The sequence below is a fragment of the Mytilus californianus genome, unplaced genomic scaffold, assembly GCF_021869535.1.
Source record: "Mytilus californianus isolate M0D057914Y unplaced genomic scaffold, xbMytCali1.0.p SCAF_20, whole genome shotgun sequence".
Lineage (NCBI taxonomy): Eukaryota > Metazoa > Mollusca > Bivalvia > Mytilida > Mytilidae > Mytilus > Mytilus californianus.
In genome coordinates this window covers 766,663-787,939 of record NW_026262669.1, presented here as the reverse complement: position 1 = coordinate 787,939, position 21,277 = coordinate 766,663, and the positions used below count along the sequence as shown (strand labels likewise).

The 21,277-nt window shown below is 31.1% G+C and overlaps 2 protein-coding genes and 1 long non-coding RNA gene across 17 annotated transcripts in view; 2 read left to right on the top strand and 1 right to left on the bottom strand.

The window, feature by feature from the left end:
- The window catches only part of LOC127731659 (tight junction protein ZO-1-like), a 611,031-nt gene that overhangs the window by 159,507 nt on the left and 430,247 nt on the right, over window positions 1-21,277 (bottom strand). The gene's annotated exons all lie outside the window — the stretch shown is intronic.
- Window positions 1-21,277, top strand: part of LOC127731663 (leucine-rich repeat-containing protein 15-like) — a 286,215-nt gene that overhangs the window by 85,980 nt on the left and 178,958 nt on the right. The window lies entirely within an intron of this gene.
- LOC127731669 (uncharacterized) lies at window positions 221-15,903 on the top strand. Its single transcript, XR_007995672.1, has 6 exons — window positions 221-888; window positions 1,550-1,621; window positions 9,447-9,598; window positions 11,502-11,600; window positions 12,399-13,121; window positions 15,347-15,903. It is a non-coding gene; the product is annotated as an uncharacterized LOC127731669 (long non-coding RNA).

Here is a 21,277-nt window from a genome sequence, read left to right as displayed (position 1 = left end):
ACACATATCATGTTATTCATATGCTTCTTAAACATGTTTTAGTTTGATTCTTTTGTAACATCATATTATTTAAACAATGTATTTCTAAGATTTGGACTGTTAAATGATAGACAAATTAAACTTGTGTAACCTTCTCTTTAAGACTGCTGTATTACAATGAAATATCTACAATAGTATCATTCACTTTTATGGATCTTCCAACTCTCCGGTATTTGTGAGTACCTGTATTATTTATTAAGATTACAATTAATGCATTATTCAAAACTTATACATCATACATCGGTAGAAAAGACGTTAACTATGATAACACTCGGATGACACTAAAGATGGTTCACATTCAACAATGAGCACAACACATAATGTGACTAAAACTGGCAATGCTATTAAAGGTCCTGGTTACACACAATCTGAAACAATTTAATCCAGAAAACTAATTGACTGATTCTTGCTAAAAATATAAATAAAATAAACGAATTAAACTATGCGATGTTTCTCACACAGAAGAAACTCTATAAGTATCCGTTTACATGACGTTGATAAATGTGCCACACAGAATAGCATGCTAAAGTAAAGCTTGATACAATACAATAGATAGCCATGCTTTGTAGATCCTACAGAAAATGCAACGGAATGTTTATGCACAACCATAAGGTGTATATAAGTATCCAATAAGCAGACGTTGACATACGATATTAACCGGTAATACTAACAGAACAAACAATCGTACAAATACTTGCTTTACTACTAATTGTTTTCTATTTTTATCTATTTTTTAATAATTTGTAATCATGAAGTTGAATTGATTAATCTGTTAAGATATTTTCACAACAACAAGATACAGTTATTGGAGAGTAATACTTTTATCAACATGACAAACTTGTATTACATGTAAGTCATGATGTAATTATTCTGTATTGGTTTCTTAAACTTGCAATTAACTCACACATAACTTGTTTCTTCTAATTATCATGATTATACATTAAGCATTAGGAATGATGATTATGTTAATTTTAGATAGTTGATTAAATTCATTTAAATCTCTCCTCAACTACTCTAAACTCAAAACTCTGTAGAGCTTGCCATACTACAGGTGTACCTGTCTGTTGTTGAAGAATGTGTTTTGCCCTCGAGATCTACTTTGTTATTCGAGTCGTTTAAATGCAATATGTTAAGTTTATTCCACATTTTCTTATTTTCATAGTTTTCTTTAACCTGCAAAGATATAAAAATTATATTAATCAAACTAATAGCGAAAAGGTGCCCTTTAGAAATGTACTTTTTGAAAGTTTCACAATAACAGCAAAACAAATGTATCTACAATAATCTACTTCCTTTTTTCGAGAGGTATAACAAATTGGCTGTTTTAACCCACTTTTCGTTTCTTAATTTTTTCAATGGAAGAGAGAAACAAATCTATGGACTCGTTCAATACACAATAGTTTGTTCTTTTACTTGTCAGCATATAAACTAAATTTGTACAGATGTAGTAAGTTGTAAGAGTGCTTTCTTGAATATATGTTAGATAAAATGTATAGTATTAATATTACAGACACTTGAGTGCAAACAATATCACCCATATCAAAGAACACGCTTTTGGAAACCTAACGTCTTTGAATTACTTGTTAGTATGTAATTAGGATTTACGAATGTAAAAAAAACATATATACATTGTTACTATAAATTCCAAGTAGACATCTGATATCGTGTCTGTTGGATTTGTATATTAAGATTCAAAATATTATTGTAAGCTGATAAAGAATATTTGGCAATTAAAGATGTTGACTATTGTCATCTTGTTTATTTGCTTTATTCTGTTCGCTTTTGTTGTTTTGTTTTTTGTTTTGTTTTTTGTTTTTTTTTTGTCTAAGAACAATTTTGTTTTTATTCATAGATGTTGGCTTGTTATTGGATACAGTCAGTTTTTTTTATTTCATTTTGTTAGCGTTAGTAAAAAAATAAGGAGATGAGGTATAATTGCCAATGAATGAGACAACAATCCACCAAAGTTCAAACAGAGTTGATGTAAGCAATGAAAAAAAAAACAGACCATGTAGTCGGCTTTAAAAGGCCTCGATACGACAAATATGTAACAATTTAATTAAGAACACTAACGGCCTAATTTATAACAAAACAATTAACGAAAAACAATTAGAAAGACATGAACCAACAACAACCACTAAACGACAGTCTCATGACTTGGGACAGGCATATAAAGAATGTGGCGGGGATAAACATGTTTGTGAGCGCTCAACCCTCTCCCTAACTTGTCAGTTATATCCTCTCGTTAGAACTGTCAGTATAATTTGTCAATGAATTGTTCTTACCAGTTCTTATCAGTTCTAGAACAGTTCGATCCTAGATATTTTAAAATACGTTCTAGGGTAATAGTGTCACAATGTGAAAAACTGTGAAAATATGATCCATGGTTGAAATGCTCTTAATGACATATGTGATAGTTACTCTCTCACCGTGATTTTTTATCATGGACAGTAAGCTCGATTTTCACTAGAAGTTATATTTAAGATAAAAGTAATTAAATAGTAGAAATAGTAGATGGTTGATGGATATATTTTAGTTCTGATATATCTGGATGCATATACTACATGTTAATCAAAATCATGTGTTACTTGCATGTAAAATGTTTTAACAGTGACGATGAATATTAATTAAAATTAACATAAACAGGAATATTCTGTTTGAAATAATATTGATTAAAATCACAATAAAATAAAAAAAACATTAAAAAAAAGAGGACAAATACATTAAAAAGGTATAGGGAATTTCAAAATGACTTAAAAGAATAAAACAAAAATATGTCACATAAATACTGTGAAATAATTAAATAGATTAGATAAATAAATAACTAAATTATACTAGTAAATACATAAGACCGATGATAACTACATATTAAGGTTACACGATACCGAATGACGTTACGTCACGACTTATCGTTCCTGCTGTTGACGGCAAACGTAAAAACCTGATGTTTTATAACAACTCAGAACGAATTAAAGAAACAATTTGCCTCAGCCTGGTATAAAATTCATTTTAGCGTTACTTTCTAATCGTATCATATACAATCACAAAACAAAAACTTCACTTTACAGATGCGATTTACACGAAAGAACAAAAATGAGAAATAATAAAAAAAAATCGCACTTATGTGAAATTTAAATTAACCTAATAAACATGTTTAACAGTAACTTTGCATAGAATGCAGAGTTTCGAGGGATTTGTGGCAATACGTTATTTGACATTGATTGCTTCGTCGTCTTCCTCCCATTCTTCTTCTCATTCTTTACATTTAAATATGGACTTTTGAAACGTTTTGTTTCTATTGATAAGTAAGCAATTTTACGATTTATCTTTATGTGTTCTTATGAATAACAGACTGGCCTTTTTTATTCTAGGTTTGTTTTTTTTTTTTTTTAAATACATTCCTACTTATGATGCACGCCGTTTCCCTGTGAAATTTTTCAATTCCACTAAGAAGCCCATTCGTTTTTAAATGGTCACCGTCGCTAGCAAAATAGAAAAAGGAAATTTATTTGGAAAAGGATACCGATAGATACTAGCGAACGAATGCACAGTACAATCAGAAGTATAAACTCAGACAGAAAATAGTTTGTTGGCATGGAATGACAAAAGAAGAGTATTTGAATTTGGCTATTTGGCCAAACAACGTTCCCTATGTTTCATGTGTAAAAAGTCTTTGAAATTTATTGGACTGTACAGAAGAAATCCGATATGGTTTCGGAAGCTTGTTTAAAACAAACTACTGGCATTGTAATCTTGTAAGCACAGTCTACACAAGACAGCTACATCGGAATAAGGAGAAAGTAAACAAAGGCTTAAACATATGGGATGTCAACACTAAATGTGCACTCTGTTAGGAAGAAATATAATTAAATCATTCAGATCCTGTTACATTTTTTTCTTTCAATTCCCATTCTGAAATAAATTATTTTCTCGAAATTTATAATCAAACGATTCATTAAAAACGTGTGGCCCCACAATAAATGAATGATCGGTGCTTTGATTTTTTTTTTTTTTTATAAATATCGTTGATAGAAAAATGCTTAAGAGCAAATGCAATGCAATTTCCGATATAACTCTTTTAAAAATATTTGATCGGCACTGACTTCCGAAATTATCCAAGACAATGCTGATATAAACCTTTCATATAAATTAGTTAGAGATCTAGCAAAATGTATACACGTGAGAGCGCAATTTTCCATGTAATCAATATTTCCTAGGGGCATTACTCGTTTACAAATAATTGATCGTTACTTATTTTCAAACTTGTCAGCAACAATTCTGATATAAACCTAATATATGAGTTTTATACAAATCTGGCAAAAATTGTATACACATGAGAGAGCTAACAAGACCGGACGGACAAAACGAGATCCTAAATTCATTTTGATTTTAGATTCCTATTAATTTGCACTTTTGTTGGACATAATGTACAGGTACAGCTGATAAATAACGCACCTTTTCACAAAGTGGGGAGACAAAACGACTCACAGACGAATAGCAAAGGTGCCTTTTTGGGGATGGGGTATTGCTCACACAGGCGTCGGGAAAAGCCCGAGAGTATTTGCAGTAAGGAGATTTTACAACAAGTATACAAGTGTTTAGGTAAATTAAAAGGGTTGTTATTTCTGTGTGTGCATAAATTGAAATGTGGGATATACAATAAAACAGCAACTGGCCAATTAACGACACATAAAACCAAATCTAGATAACACGTGACTAATGCAGGATGGACGAGTATTTTTGTACTGCTAATTTGTAGTTTTAGTAAAGATTCGTTGGTCCCTTGAATTGGAAAGTTAATAAGTATATTTAGTATGGCAAGTATTAAATTTATCAAATTAAAACATCACATGTTCACAACAAACGTCAGATTTTGAACAGCAACATATTAATTTTCAGTCTCCTAGTACGTATTTGTTGGTCTTTAAACTTCTTGTATTTCAGGAGAAAACTCAATCCATTATGAAATAAGGAGGTGTAGTATGCATATGATTGCAAATGAGACACTTTCCATCAAAGACCAAATGACGTAGATGTTAGCTTGCTTACGTTGCTACATTTGAGATCTCCCAATTACCATTTCACTATGAACTGCTTATTCAAAATGATATTTTGTCACCAAAGGATTTATAAATAGAACATCATCATATATGCTAATATACATTTTGCTCCCTAGACAAAATGCTGGGAGCATATTGTTTACCCGTGTCCTTTCGACAGTCCGTCCCGCACTTGGTATATAGGGTTTATACGGCTGATTTCTTAGGACTACAGTTTCTTAAGCTTAAACTTTGAAATTATGTACTATAATTTATGTACATATACTAAAGATGCACATCTTGTCAAATTTTTTTTATGACAGGTTGCTGAATATGGCAATTGTCCACGAATGACAGAATGTTGAACTTTGTCTATTTAAGTAAAATTTTGCATACAGTTTGCAAGGTTTGTCCGACTGACTATGCACACAACCACACGTTTACAAAATGTACTATATTTAGAATGTGTATTTTATAAGGATGTTGATTTTCTTTATAATTTTTACAACTAACAGAATATTTTATCCTTTTTGACGGTTGCATCAAATGTGTCTTTAAGACACAACTATTTTAAATTGTATTGTATCGTCCTGAAAATTTATGAAATATTTGCCACTGGACGTTTAGAAATCATCAATCAATCAATTCAAATTGTACTTCAACATCAGTTTACCAAATCAAATTTTCGAAGCACTTAATTTAATTCATGCATGGACCATCGGTATCATCACCATTGTCTAGTTTAGTAGGGTTAAGTTGAAGATTCAGTTTTTAAAAGCTAAAAGCGCACCCTTTTAGGAAGAAATAAAATTAACTCAGTCGAATGTAATGTTGAATAAGTAGGAAATTTACGACAGGAGAAATGAAAATAAAATATCAAACACCATTTAAATTTATTTTTTAAATACCTGTGAATAAAAATAACGTTATTCTGTATTCAGTAACGTCACACTTTTTCTGTCAAATTCTAAGCGTATCGGTCAACTTTGAAGCAATGTATCTAAAAAACAAGGATGGTGACATATGTGTTTCTATACATGCATGGATTCAGTATACAATCCTGGATATTATGTTAGTTTTTAGTCTTTCTCCGTATATAATTACATAGCCCTCATTAAAAAAGATAAAAAAAATAAGATAAAAAAGGTATTTTCCCTATATATTTATGTAAATTTGTCGCCAAAACTGACGTTTTCTCACAAATATTACAAAAAAACAAAAATGGTGACCCCCATTTTTTATTTCATATTCCGATGTAACTTGATTTAAAGTACCAGTGTGCAGAAGAATTTAGAAATCGGGAGATATGCCATTCGGTTTCGTGTAACCTTAAATAGATAAAGCTGTCGACAAGATATATTTTTGATACTAGATATGGAAAACCCAGTCATATGGCAGATCTCTTAGATCATTGCAACGATAGATTACCGTTGTTCCATATCTCTTCAAACAATTCAAAAGACAAGATCACGTGAAAAACAAAACCCGAGGGAATAGCATTAATACTGGTAAATACTGTCGCTTTATTTAAGACGAAGAGGTAAAATTGTATGAAGAGAAATTTGGACTAAAAAATATACATCCGATTGTACCTTTAGTTTATCTGGCCGGCAATTAAAAGTGTAGAAAGTATGTTATTACATTATTGTAATTCACCAATGCAAATGTGGAGTGGTCATTTGCAAAACAGGTAGGTACGGTCATAATTGTCACTATTGCTTCATTGTACATCTGTAATCAGCTGTGTTGTTCATGGCCTGTAAAGATATAAAAAAAGCGTATTGTTAAAATACGTTTCATATGTTACAAGATTTCCAAGTAGTGACGTTCAAATTATCCCTTCAAAAATTATACGGACGTCATCACGAGTTGATTGACCGTTATGAACTATGTCTTTCCTTTTTACTATGGCGTTGATAGTTGAATTCCCCTTTGATATCGTTCACCTCTCATTTCAAAAACATTTAATTGGTGCATCTGAAAACTGGAAATGATCTGTCAAATAACAATACGGAAATGTATATCATTGTTTATTGCATACAAGTTGCAATTTTAAAATTCAAACCGAAAGACTTATTATTCCCTCTTTGTAGCCTTTAAAATGAATTATTATCAATTGTCCTTAGATAAAGAGCCTTTAACATTGCATCGAGTTTCATAAAGGCATTGGTTATACATTTAGCAAAAGTGATATGTCTGAACTCTTTGATAGTGTATATGTCCGGTTGCCCTACTTCTCAATTTAGAACCTTGTCACACGCAATGATTAGCCATTTCCTGGTATATTAGGCATTGACTTGACATGTCCTGTTACGATTATGTACAAACTATTGTTTTTATTTATTTATTACACATTTAACCAGGATGATGAACATTGCATTTTTGACGAATTCTATGACATTTGAAGTAAAGATTAACTTTTGAATATATTATTCTGTATTATAGACACTTGCTAGTAACTATTAAGAGAGGAAATATGTGTTTATTATCTTTAAAAAAATTATCCAACGACACTATTGACACCATAACTTTTAATATCTCGAAAGATAATCAGTATATGTTTCGATCGATATCTAGCGTGGATATCGACTGGTTAAGGATACTACCAAAGCTAGAATGGATGGTTGATACCTTAATTTTTATTAAGATATTGACACAAATATATGAAAAATGTGAATATATCAATTTTCCTAATGTCAAATTCTTTCTTCTCTGCAGTTACAGACTATCTGCTCAAACGTATGACAATAGCATATAACAATCGATACGTGATATTCGTGCATGTTTATTACTTTGAGACTTCTTTATCAAGGTCTATTATTTACACAACAGCTGCGCAAACAGTGTAATACTTAATAAGTTGTATGGTCACCATTTAAAATTAGTTCACCGATACGATATATATGTGACTTACTCACTAGCGACATGTGTGCACAGTTTAAGTACTATATATACCAGATTAGTCGTCTTATTTGTAATTTTACCTATTATGTACTAATCCGAATTGTGGCATTTTTGTTGAAAAATGTTCCGAAGGAGGGTCATTTTGGGCACCACTTGTAGTGTCAAAACTTGATCTCTGTATCTAGTGGCGTTATGGTTGGGAAGATGTTCACCAGTTAAGGTTTTTAAGAATATGTCACCCAACACCTTCACACTACCTACGCGCTACAATTGTCTACCTCAAGGACGTGGTTGCTAGAAAACCTCTAATTCTGACGTCATAAAACAAATGCACGGCCATCTCTTTCTGTAGCTTGAATCTTGTTTAAACGATAAACTAGACTTTCCTCCAGGTTTGTGGGTTCCATTCCAGTACTCTGTTGCACCATCACAACCTTGCGCCAAAGTAAGGACGTCTTGCGCATTAACCGTTTTTCGAGTACGTTTTCTGTCCGTCTCTACCGATATTTGTCGGAGACTTAGAACATTTGATGCTTTTTCTGTTGCTGTTACAATCAAGTTTATCATGTGAAGTAACCGAATTTTGCTATACTATGCTGCTGGTTCTAGGTCAGTCACAGTGCTGATGGTCATCATTTGAATTGAATTGCTAGTATCGTTGCAAGAGTCTTTAAATCGTGCCCAATTTCTATAAGGCATTATTTGCATGTTATAATCACTAGAAAAACAATTTTTTTTTGAAACGGTCATTTTGATCTGAACAACTCGTACACTAAATTATTACGTTATTTTTAGTTTTTCCGTCAATATTTGGTTTTTCAGTCTATTTGTAATCCTTTCTACTGGGGTAAATTGAGTAATGTTCAGACATTTCACTTGCAGTAAATTAAGATCTGTTCAGTTTGTGTTCAGACTGGTCAGAAGCTGCTATTGAACTGTACACATCAGATTGATACTGAATTGTCTAAAATGATACTGAGCAGTACTGAATTGACTGCAAGGGAACTGTCTGAGTAGTACTGAATTTATCCCAGTGGATAAGTCTTGACATTGACTGATAAACTGAACTTGACTGAATAATTTATTGTTCATACTTTTCAGATCCTCTTAAGATCAAAGTTACCGCATCAGACTTCCCATACAACTTCCTCCTGCAGTGTTACACATGCTCAACCGAAATCGTCACGTGTGATAGGTAGTGATGTTCAGATTTCGTGTTGACTCCAATATATCATGTCCAGACTGGATTGATATTTAAGTTAATAAAATTGGATTAACACTTTTTTTTTCCAGTTTAACAATTTTACATTTAAAGCAAGATTTTACCCAAAACGAATATTTTCTAGATTCAATGATCTGCATTGATATTCATCAATTCATTAAATCAATTCATTAATGTTGCAATTCCTATGCGGTTTGGTCGTGCTTAAGGGATATTGCTTCATACATTTTTTTTTTTTCAAGGCACCTCTATGGGAACCCACTCAATTGTGACTGCAGAATTGTTTCATTCTGGTCATGGTTAATTGAAAGAGCATCCATTGGAACAAGTGCCAAATGTAGCAACGGAATATTAGTTTCATCACTGCAATCAGCTGCGCTTGAAACATGTAATCGTAAGTTGTACCAGCCGATATATAGAGTCCTTTCAAAATATCATGATAGAAACCATTGGTTTATTATTTCTATTATTTCTGTCTGTCTATTTTTTAATTGGAAAATTAAAATATGGTTTACATAAGATGTTCTGCTACACATAACGGCATTGGACGATGAAAAGTCACATAGCTATTTATCCATGTAAATAACAGAGTTGTATATTCACCTTTTTTTGTAAATTTACTGAGTTACACCCTGGATATCAACAAACATACAAATAAAGAGACAATTACCCTTTAATAGTACAGTGGCTAAAACATCTGCTTGTAAATTATATTAATATAGTGTGTACACATTAAAACTCGTTGGTTTAAATTCCTGTTATTTAAACAAATATCCAGAACGTGGAAATAATATAAATACATCAGTTCACATGTTCATTGCATAAGTGTCCTTACAAAGTTAAAATGTTGTGTCTGACAATATATTGTTTTACGTTTGGATGACCTGTTTTTTAATAGCAAATCGTTATTTCTCTTCTTATGGACTTATGCATATGGACCAGACTTCCTACAATAGCTTCTAATGACCAATGAAACGAAGCTAGTGTTATCCTTTAACTTCGCATTCCACTGTATGTATCATAGTATATTACTGAATAATTCTGAGATATGTGACAATGTGGAACACATCTATCCCACGTAATGTGAGACAAACGATACGATATAAACAGTAAGTCTGCTTCTTATATTGACTTTGATCTAGTAATAGACAATTACGGTCCCCTTAACAAAAATTTACGACAACACAGATGATTTCATCTTCCTAGTTATAAACTTTCTATGAAGCAACATTCCAGTAGCACCTGTATATGTAGTAAATATCTCCCAGTTTACACAAGTTTCCATATCTTGCGTTTCATATCATAATTTTCTTATTAGAGGATTCCTGCTTACGAAGAAGGTGATCAATCATAAGTTGCAAATATTAAATTTGCATTGAAAGGCCGTCACGGATTGGTTATTTGTTATGAAATAACGGATTCATAGATGGCAACTGATATGTTTCAATTTTAGAAATGAAATTTCCGACCTCTTTTCCTCAAAGGTAAAGTCTTTCAATGATAGATAACACCGAATTTGTATTAACATACGCAACACAACGTGTGACTCGTGTGATGCAGGATCTACTTACCCTTCCATACCACTTGAGAAAACCCGGGTTGTTCCTGGGTTTCGTGAAGCCTATTGTATTGCCCTTTAAAACGATGATTTACAATATAAATCTGCAATTGATGTAATTTTTTTAAATAAGTTAAATAATTGATTGCATAACAAATAACTGTATATCCGATAGCATATGTTGAAGGTCTTTCGATCACTGTGTTGGCTCGATTTTGGATATTGAATTAATTTCCAAGCTTGCGTTTCCTGTCATGCTATACTTGTAAATATAGAATGTTTGCTTACGGAAGCTATTTATCCTTTCGAAACTCAATCACGAGTTGATCAAACCGTTATTGAATATCTGTGTCATAGCTGACAATAGATTTGTTGCAATTGTAACAAAGATCTCTTTTTCTCGACCGTGACGTCATTACTTCGAATTGTGAAAAAGCCCATTTCAATCTCTCACCCCTTTGTTAAATAACAGATTAAAAGTTCAATATAGCATGCTTCGATTTCTCTGTATTTTTTTTCTTTAAAACATGACAGAAACATCATCATAACCATTTAGGATGATGATAGCAAATATAATTGCATCAGCAATCATTGTTCAATTTGTTCATAAAAAGAATAATTCATTTCATTTTATTAATTTTGTCGCACATATTAAAGGACTGTCGATCGCTGTATTTGTTAATTTTTAGATATTAGAATAATTTCTATAACAATTAATGGTAATATTGTTATATTTTAGCTGATAAATGCCACTGCTTCAATCGTGGGAAATGTGTGGCAAGGGTCAATGAACTTGTTTGTGACTGCATTGGACAATGGACCGGTGAATTTTGTCAAGGTGTTTATTAAGTATATTTCAAGATAACACAATAGTAATGAAACAATTACATTCATGTATTAGGTTTAATGTAACCATCGAAATTCAAGATGACATTTTCTTAGATTAGAGGTCCGACTTTCATTTTCTAATAATTATTTCCAATGCTTAAATGATTAAAACCATGCTACTTCCTATACATAACTAAATTGCAATCACGGCCAGTCAGCTAGAATTACAGACCTAGCTATGACTGTATTTGTATTGGACCAGTAAACACCTGTTGCCTAAGGCAGTTTACTTTCACAGGAAGAATGCAGTTAATATTGGAATAATGATATTTATTTTAACAAATGAAGTAAAAATACCATTCATACATGTAATACATTTGATGCGATGTCCGGATTATCTTCATCAGTAGTGTTCCAACCCTAAAATGTAATAACCAATTATTTATATTTACCTACGCTAAACTTTATAACCTGAATAACTTTTAGAACTTGTGTGTGCTTTTAACGGAGACTTTCACAGAAATGCTTAATCACAATAACTGATATAGCTACACAGAACGTATGAGGCACATGCCCCATGTTCAACATTCAGTTGTACTGTTCTGTAATGTTGACTTTTATGAAAGTCATTGGCCAAATCAATTATCACACTAGTAAAATTATACCATCTGACAACATAAACAACATGTATATATTAAATTTCGAAAGACAACCCAATTCATTTGGCACATACAGAAAGTAAGGTAAATCGTCAGTTCAGCATTTAATATGCTATTATTTATTTAACTTCACACTCATACATTAACAGACAGTCAGTGTATCTCATATGACTGTGGATTTGGTGACTGCTATATAGAGCCTATGAATGGTACAGCTCAGTGTTTGTTTGGCGACAGATGTGTTAACTATTGTCATGGTAAGTTGTGTTATATTTAATTACAAAGTAAAATAAATATTGTTTTAAAAAAATAGCATCCGTTATATTTGGAAGGCATGATCACTTTTTCCATTTAATTTGTTTACATTGCATTTCATTTGATATATTGCATAACATGTAATTAGCACAAATTGCAAATAGAACAAAAGAAGCAACGTAAAACATTATGTAAAATGCTATTATTATAGCATATGTAGATGAATTATTGTTCGAGTATTTATCTATCTGTAATACAGTGTACCTTAGATTGCTAACACATGACATGTTTTAGGAGTTGGTGTATTATATATTTTATCTAATTCATAAATGATAAGCCAACCTCTAATTACATACATTGTTTATATCTTTTCGTTTTTTGTTCTTTTTATAATTAAACATATTTACATAAGGTATAAAAGTCAATCATGTGTCTTTTAAATCTATTGAGTATAAACCTAATATTTGTGAATGCAATTACTAAAACTTATACATCAATGCACTGTTCTATTATCATTTCATGATTCTATGATAACACGAGAAAGAATCTGGATAAATATCTGTAACAGAAGATGAAGATGCGGAGTATGACGATAAAATAACGAGCAAGCGAATGCAGTAAGTTACAACTTCAATAGTAATATAATGAGATTGATAAAAATAAATTTATTAGCATTTAATTTTCTGAGTAAGAGGTGTAGATCTTAAATAGTTAGAAGTATATCTCCATTCACACGATTCGTGTACCACAACTTTACATTCTTTTAACATTATGTGTTTACCGTTATCACGGTTCCTCTCCTGTGTATTGTCCCAAAGAATACCGTACAATTAAGATATATATGAGAACACATACATTAATATGCAATATTGGTTACATGATGTAAGAAAATGTATGCATATAAATTTAGTGTTTTAGTCAAGTTTACAAAGCTTTAAGTAAATCGATACCACAAATAGGCTACATCAAGTTCTCAAACATCGCAAAAGACTTTGTGATTGAAAACTGCTTTTTTTCACTACACAGAAGCTTAGGCAAACTTTATTAATACCAACATGACAGAAACACCAAAAGCAAATTGATGCAAAAAGGGGGACTGTCATGTTTCTGTCTTGTTAAACATATAGGACTGTTCCAGAAGTATTTGTTTCGTTTCACATTTAGCATAATCAAACATCTTAAATATTGTTAAACGATTATTTAACGACGTTTTATGTGTATCAGTCTAAGTCCTGATTGTGTATGATAAGAAAAAAGAGAAATTCTGATTTGAAGTTTTAAATGTCACACATTAACAGTTTAAAATGTCACACGTTAACAGTTTAAATCTAAATAAAAAATATAGACAAAAATAGTAAAAACTATAACCAAGGACTGATGAGATACCAGTATGGATGGTATGGTCGTTAAGTTAACTTTTGATTTTTTTGGTTAAAAGATAAAAAAAAAATATCCAACCATATTTAATTTGAAATTTTGAAATAAAAGAAAATAATCCGTCATTAAAAAGCACTTAAATTTTCGTTTTCCATCAGCATTTGTATAAACTTAAACATGGGGCTAATGTGAATGTGGCGTTGCATGGGCATTTTCGGGAGAAGATTTTAATTGAAAAGCAACTTGAAGTTGTATGTAGTTAGGAGTTGGTGTGCGATTTATTATTGACAAAATTTTTGTTTTCTAATTTACCGTTGTTTTTTTTTTCACATATGTCTTTGTTGTCTCTAAATGTTTTATCATTAAAAGTAAATACCGATTCTGGAAATATTGACTTTACCAATGTAGAGTGCATTTTTATAGTTCAAGTGTGATCCATTTTTACCTCCATGTTTCCCACATATTTTAGAGTAAAATGGTTTGAAATGTATACGTATAAGATATATATATATAATTCAAAACAAATAAATCTATTTAAGACCCACTTTACAAACATTTTGGCAAAACAAAGAATCAAGCATTTTCCAATTGTTAAAACATAAAACATGGTTAATAGTGCATCAAAAGATAATAATATGGAATGTAAAAGATCTTACCAAAATTACAGAACTGTATTTTGTTTTATAGACATTAGTGTAAATGACGATTTTATTTGTTAATAACTACAATTAAGGACGTTTGCTAAGTTGTTTTTTTTTGTTGTTTTTTTTTAGTTTTTTTGTCAGATATTCGGATCTTCTAGTTTTATCCATGCAGTGCCAATTAAAAGTTTGCATGCTAACCCCTTATTTTATAACATATAGTTGACAAAGTCGTTTTTAAAAATCTTTTAAATCCTTGTTATTTTTGCATAGTTTTTGAAAAAAGGGCCAATGTAAAATGTATTAACAATTTAAAGAGAATCTTTTTCCGCCAAGTTTTCAATTGATTATTTCTCAAGAACAAGGACACGAACCTACCATTTTTTCTGCTTTTAAATGACTTTTTTTTATATAATATTTATTTGTAGCATTTTTTATATTAAGCTTGTTATTATAAAACTGAGGAGCAAACATCCTCACATGAAAAGAATCGAACATAAACGAAGGGGTATACTACATAGACAATAAATGATAAAGGTAGATAAAGGTAAATAAAGGTCCAGTTAAACGTTAAAACCACAGGTTGAATTGAATAAACCATTTCAATTTTGCTGATCTGAACAATTGACTAATAAACCGACCAGTAGTTCATCTATTGTAAAATTTTAAATCACACTGGTGTGTCAATGTTCTATGTATGGTACCTTAACCAATAAAGAGTAACGAAATATTTTTTGTTAACAAAATATAGTTCTAACAGATAACTGATTATTATTAAACAAATATTCGATATCATGATACTCTTGCTTTATTTTTTTTATTAGGACGAGCGGGTTTGAATGCATTGATATGTTTGTCGGAAAAAAGATGGAAAGAAATGCAAGGCAGACATACAGATAACAAAAGTTTTTTCTGTAATTCAACATGAAGTCTGCATTTATATCAAAACAAGATATAATAACTACGATACAACACTGAAATGGGACTTCTCTTTCGTGTATTTATAATAGTCAACTAACAAAAAGAGACGAAATATTTCTAACATTCACCATATGAGAGATATAAATGATATAACACCCATATGAGACTAATTTCATTTTATATGTTATTATTATATGATGTTACACATTATTAGAAGACATATGTGCAAAACTTGATGTAAAATGGGGAGAATAGTTATGCCTTTCATTAATTGTACAACTCTAAAGTGTAATTTCTATTGTTTCTTTAAATCTGGACACAACACTGATTTTTACCATATACCCCCATGCTTCCTTCCACAGTATATTTAGTACATCCTTGCCTTAAACATGAATTTTGTATGTAAAACAACTTTAACTGGTTCCAAAAAGCTTTCATTCCATTAATATTTAGTGCATTCAGCTTTATTTTATTTTTTTTAACTCTTGTTTTGATCCATCTATCAAAAAATATTTATTAAAACATTATCACAGGAAACAGGACTTCAGTGTTATACAGAAAGCTCTCTCCCAAATAGGCAGTCATTGATGACGTATATTCGTTTACTGAATTTACCCCTGTAAGAATTGTAAGTACTGTGCGAATAATATGCGCCATGTTTGCAAATTAGATACTAGTTTATCTGATTGCATTATGTTATTGACCTAAATTTCATCAGTGTATTCGAGTATGTGTTTTACTGGTTAGAAAATTGTGAAGTTGTATTAGCTAACGACATTTGTTTCTACATTTTCATTACCAATTCACCAAGCATCTTTGTCACGGTTTTAAAACAGCATCACAAAGGATGAATGTTTTAACAGCATTCTGTAAAACTGTATTCTGGGGACTATAACGTCATCCTGAACATTTCGGGGTATGTACGTGTAAATTCATTAAAACAAAAGGAACTATGAAAAGCGATAGTATATGGCAAGTGCGTTGCACAAATAGTAAACGTATTTTATCAAATCAAAAATGTTATCAACTTAATTGATTACGGGAATACAATATATATCCACATTTATAAATGGTGTGTGTTTTATATGTTCATTAACAGTAATACACTGACAATGGCCATTTTAGAAACGGTATTTGTTTGGCATTATTACCTTGTAGCACAATGTCCTTTATTACTCGGAGATGTCTCATGTTTTAATATCAATACATTAATCCCACGTTGATGCTTAGTTCAATCATTTTACTGTCTTGCATCAGATGAAAAAAATCTGCTTCGTTCAGATTGTGTATTTGATATTATCTTACCTCCTAAAGATTTCTGGGGATATGATTGGTTAAAAAACTACATGTGGTGACTACATATATTTGATATAGAGTGTCCTAAAAAATATGGGGTAAGTTACCATATGGGGGTAGTAAGGAGTTACTTCCCTTTCAAAACAAAAATGAAATCTGAAAGGTTTCAACAGACAAAGCAATTAATAATGACCGATTGAAATAAATTCATAAAACAAATTTAAAGCTAACAAGTTGTTATTGTTGGCATTTGTTTTTTGTATAGACAAATGGAAGTAGGTTCTTAATACTAAAAATTGAAGACTTAATCACTTTGATAGGCCGCTAGTCGAAATACCACATGTGAAGATAGTCGGTAAGATAAATTAGGTACACGGTGTGCGTGTGACCTAATACGATATATATGGGTCAGTAAATTCTATATTGGGATTCGAGCTTCGAGCTTCGCTCTTATCCCATATGGAATTTACTGACCCCATATATATCGTATAAGGTCACTAACACACCATGTAACTAATAGTATCAACGATATTAAATTTACATTGACGTTCAACATTCACATCGACTGTTGAATGTGTACATTGACAGATGAAGTATGTTAACTGTTGATTATTGAATGTATAACTCCAGTATTATATGTTGATAATCGGATATTTAATGTTCATTTTTTAAAAGTTGTGAATGTTGAAATCATGATTATTGTTGAAGGTCAAATGTTGAATTGTGTTGACCATTTTAATGTTAAAAATAAAAATTTTGAATTTCAATAATTTTGTTGAGTGAAGAAGCATTGATCGAATTTCTGTGTATAGGTGTATTATTATTGTAAATTCTGATCATTCAACTTATCTGACATCATTTTGATATACCACATGGTTAATCTGCATGGCCACGCCTAGAGAAGTTGTAGATTATTTATATGTTGTAGGATTCATAAAGAAATAACTTGGTGTATGTCTTCTTTCGTTCTATTTTACTCTATCATGGGCGTATATTCACCTTGGCAAAAACAATGTAGTTTACAAAGATTAGTAAAACACTTTGGTGAGGGTCATTTTTGGTGAAGTTTACTTCAGTAATTGAATATATGTGTATTTGTAAATCAACACAGACTACTAAGTAATATTCTGTGTTAGCATTAGTATGCTATACCATGAAATTATAGAAAGGTTTGTTATCAAACGTTATTCATCAGCGTTAAATCAGAAAGGAAACATTATTTAAGACTAAAAGTTGTGTAATCCGATTCTAGTACGTTGTTTTGCGTGTCAATATTTTGACTAACACATATTATGTTAAAATGAATATAATGACTCTACGTGAATTCCTTTGTATATAGTATAAAACTTGTATATTATGTAATTAAAAACTACACCTTGCTTAGGACGCAACTCCGTATTAAGTAGTATGTAATGTCTTAAACATGATTTAAATAATTTTTAAAATGCGACATTTAGTCGTTAGCCTAATGTGAAACCAATCATTAAACAAAAACATAACATGAAACTGTAATGTGAGATTTGCATAGTCCATACATTTTTTTTATATATTCAACATGGCACATCCTAAATCAAATCTGGAAATATGTGAATTATGTCACGAGGGACTATTTCATACTGACCATTACCGTATTATCCCATATGAACAAAAATCCAAACAATTTAAGAGGACCTACATGCTAACACTCTTTCATCTTGCAATAGTATAAAAACATTTGACTTTTCTACACTTGACACAATTATTCTCCATTCAAAACTAATGGACAAATTGAAAGAGTTGGTCCTGTTTGTTTCATGAAAAAGAATGGCCAACGTAGATACAGGTATCTTGTCCTAAAAAGGAAAAAATCGTTCTTTGTAAAAAATCACTCTAATTCAACAATCGATTCTCTGAAACTGACATTATCAAGATGCATGGTTTCTTGATTGAACTATTAGTAACGTCTCTTTTCCCCAAATGGAACCTACCGTATCAGACTTATCACCGTCGTTGTACTTACATGAGCAACACGACGGGTGCCACATGGGGATCAGGATCTGCTTTTCCTTCCGGAACTCCTGAGAACAAACCCGGTTTTTGGTGGGGTTTGTGTTGCTAAGTTTAATTTTATGTTGTGTTTCGTGTACTGTTGTTTGTCATTTGGTTTCTTTCTTTTTAGGTTACACTAAATAGCTTAATGGGTTCTTTAATTGCTTTCAACTTTCAATTTGGAACTTATCTGACATTTGTGTGTATCTAACACGCTGCTGATCTGCATTTGGATGTAAAGAAATTAATACAGGAGATAATTCTGAAGATTTGTCACATTCCCCAACAAGTGCAAAGGCATACATAAGATTTTGCAAAATTACAACTTTTATGTCCCTTAAAAGGATGAAAAAGAAACAAATTGTAAAATAACCAATAAATGCTATGTAATAAGCATATATACCTCACCAAAATTGTAAATAGTTCAAAATGTGCAGGGGAAGTTACGTTAATGTATACTTCAGTAATTTGATATATGAATGTTTGGTAAGCCTAAAAGACTACCTATGAAATGTTGTGTCTCTCTTTTCATGTCAGTAAAAACAATGTTCTGAATGAAAAGTATAAAAATGATAGTTATCAGACATCGTCAAACCTGTTGAAATCAGTTTAGCCTTCCATAATTGTTAACTTTAGGTAATAACATTATTTCTAATTAACTTTTAGCGTGTTTTTAATGTTGATGCATAATGTAGCAACACATCATTAGCCTGAACTAATATCTTCTGCAATAAACCAAATACCACGATTATGTATGGAATATATTAAATGTTTGCTGGTCGTTAATTCATTAATAAATAAAATATCACTAAATATTATAAGTACGATGCTTTTGTAACGAACTTTACTAACATAATATAAAAATAAGGATATGTGATATGATTGCCAAGGAGACAACTATGCATCAAAATTCAAATGGAGTATAGACATGACTAAGATAGTATGCTGGAAATAAGCCAATCAGACAGTTTCCAATCGGTTTATAGAGATTTCTTGGATCCATGTCTGCTTTTGCTAAAAATAATAATGTGTAGTTGAGATCATGCATTGTTTACTTTATTTCTTATTATATTTTAGTAAACCATTTTCGTAATGATAACTATTTATTTTCAGCGATGTAATATATTCAGATAGAAAGTAGACATTTTTGTTTTCGCCTTTCTTGTTGTAATCACAAGTCGTCTTGTTCTTGTCCTTCAACTTCATCAGGCTCTTCAGTGGACTGTTATTTCAGATCTTTAGGACATTTTCCAGATCTTCCTCGTCACACGTACAACATGTAAGTTCATCCATGCGTTTTAAGTTTAATTAATATCAAGTACATGTCACATTTAATATCGTCACTTGGATCATCAAAATACTACCATATTGAATGATAGGATTAAGCCGACTGAGATGGGAAAATATGGAACACCAAAACAAAGAAGCAAAATGCAATGGCATGATATAGTTGTCTCATATTAAACAAATTAATTTGGAAGGGGTAAAAACAAGCATCAAAGATAAAGACTAATAATTATTTACAACAGATACGCAATTAATCTACCATAGACACATCAACAAATTAGCACTGTTAAATGTAGAGCCAAATCAAAGAGAAATATTACGAATAACCTTCCTCAAATTAGTATGCTGTTCTAACATCTAAAACAACACACTGAAACAAGCCAGTGTATCCGTTCATGTTAGAGTTTTTTTTCTCTTTTGTTTTTAAGTTGTGTTCCTCCTGGAATATTGGTCGTATTGTTTGAAAGTTCAGTTATTCTTAAAACTCCCGTGATTCCGTGCATATTTGTTTTCCATTTTAAACAAATGTGTCTACTAAGAATTGCACAATATCAGACGTTATTTGAAAATAAATGATAATATTAGTTTGATAAGTCTGATAACGCCTACCCATTTGATAACACGGGGCATCGATGTCAGTACCATATCTGCTGGCATCTTCTTTTTACGATAAATGAACATTATGCACAATTTTAAAAACGATTTCATGGAATGCTTAAAGATACCATAAACAAATTGATTAAAGAACATATTGACATCGTTTGTATTAATAGAACATGAACAAACACAACTATGATTGAGTTGTAGTGCGGGCCGAATTATTCGGGTTTTTTTTTATCTTTTATCCAGAGATCTCAGGTACAATAGCATAACACAAATTGATGTCGAGCTTTGTAAAAAGATGCCACAGTTGCAAATTCTGTATGTAAATACTTTTGTTTTGCTTCATATTAAACATATGATTCTTGCCACGCTTCGAATATAACTGCTATATGAGTATCGTACTTCTATTATATTGAAATATTTAGTATTTGGATTTATAAACGTATATCATTTAGTATACAATTTGATATATCGAGTCGAAATCTTTTTCATACTAAGTCTGTTCGTATAAACTTTTATCAGAATATCTAGTTACGAATATTATCAACAGATTGTGCGTTTTCATTGCTTATAATTTTCGTGGTGTATTTCACCTGTAAGGAATTTGAGTTTTAAAGTAC